This window comes from Impatiens glandulifera, chromosome 9 (genome assembly GCF_907164915.1).
Source record: "Impatiens glandulifera chromosome 9, dImpGla2.1, whole genome shotgun sequence".
In the NCBI taxonomy this organism is placed as follows: domain Eukaryota; kingdom Viridiplantae; phylum Streptophyta; class Magnoliopsida; order Ericales; family Balsaminaceae; genus Impatiens; species Impatiens glandulifera.
The window spans coordinates 38,658,433-38,660,191 of NC_061870.1; the positions used below are offsets into that span (position 1 = coordinate 38,658,433).

Here is a 1,759-nt window from a genome sequence, read left to right on the forward strand (position 1 = left end):
ATTAGCACGACGAGCACGGGCACTATTCCACATGGTACATTTGTTGTTTATTGTTTATTTAAATGAAATGAACATCCAATATTCGATTCTAAATCGCATTCACTGTTGTTGTGTATTTATTATCCGATGAGACTTCACGTTTCGCGAAAGCCTTCACGTTTCGCGAAAGGCTTCACATTTCGTAAAGGGCTTCACGAATCCAATATTGGGCGAAGATATTGAAAGAAATGGATCTGGATTTAGTGAAGAAGTACTTACAGCAAGACGGAAACCGGCTAAGCGCCGATGTTATAGATGGTATGCCACCAAAATTCATCGAGCCCTTCATTATGCAAGGTCTCCATCTCGATCTTGTAGAGGCCGGATGAATCGTCGTCTGAAGTAATGCCCAGCAATCGCCCATGGCCTCCCAAAAAAAATGAGTGTATAAAGTAAAATATATACTTCGACTTTCTTGTGTTAGAACTTTGCTCCATGAAAGTACCCCTCGTTTGTTGGTACGACTTCTTAAATATGTAATTAGGTGTTTCCTTATCTCCGTTTAGATTGATCGATTCTTTATTTATTATTAATGAAGAACACTGGGAATTTCTTGCACGGAGGAGCTACTACTGCTCTTGTTGATGTGGTTGGTTCGGCTGTTATATGCACCGTCGGTACATCTCATACCGGAGTTTCTATTGAGATCAGTATTTCATACTTGGATTTTGCTTATGTTGGTGTGAGTAGTTAGCTTTTTCTCCTCTTTGATTTCATTTTGCAGATAGAGTTTCTCTCAATAGTCAATACAATTGAGTTGTTTTCATTTAGGTGTTCTATAATTATATATTAAAGGGTTTGTTTGTAGAATTGCATTTTGAAAGGGGGGAGACATAGAGAAATTGAGATTGGACTTGGATAAACTTCCCTTCATATTAAGGGACTTTAATCCAATTTACATTACTAAACCTAATCCTAATGGAAATCAAAATAAGCTATAATAAAACTAACATAATTATATTAAGTACTACTACTAATGATCGACATATCAAAACCCTAATCTCTATTTCATATCAACTCTTATTTGCTTGTTAGTAGAAAAGCTTAGAGGTGCCATTTACTTTCATTGATTCTAAGTTAGAAATCTTCTAATACCAGGTTTGATAAGCTTTTACTAGATAATGTTCTATTTGTTTGTTCAATTGGTCTATTGTTGATAAAATTACCAGATTTTCTTTCATGACTTTGTTTCACATTTGTTTTAGGAAGAGATTGAGATAGAATCGAAGACATTACAGGTTGGGAAGGCCATTGTTGTCGTTACTGTTGAGTTTAGAAAGAAATAAAGTGGGAAGATTATTGCTCAGGGTCGTCATACTAAATACCTTGCAGTGGCTAGTAAAATTTGAAAATTGCACCAATGTTATATGAACTAGCATGATTTTCGTGTGATTCAAACGGAAAAATATATAAAAAAAATCAAAATTTCTATATAAAAAAAATTGAATCAAACAATGTAATATATTAACGGTGGTTATATTCAGTAGTTTAAAAATATTTAATTAAATACAATAAACAAAAAATTTCATTTTAATTAAATTTTGTTATATAAAAATTGACACATTAAATTTATATTATTACACGTGAATTATAAAAAATTAATAATCATTTAAATTTTATTACATAAATTTTACCATTATATTGAGTTTTACATTAATTTTATAATATCATAATTATTAGACATTACATATATTAAATATATAAGTTTGAGAAATTTTAA

At 31.3% G+C, this 1,759-nt stretch overlaps 1 pseudogene; it reads left to right on the top strand.

Annotated features, from left to right (window-relative positions):
* Window positions 1-225: 225 nt before the first annotated feature.
* On the top strand, window positions 226-1,388 carry LOC124916747 (annotated as a pseudogene).
* The last annotated feature ends 371 nt before the right edge of the window (window positions 1,389-1,759 follow it).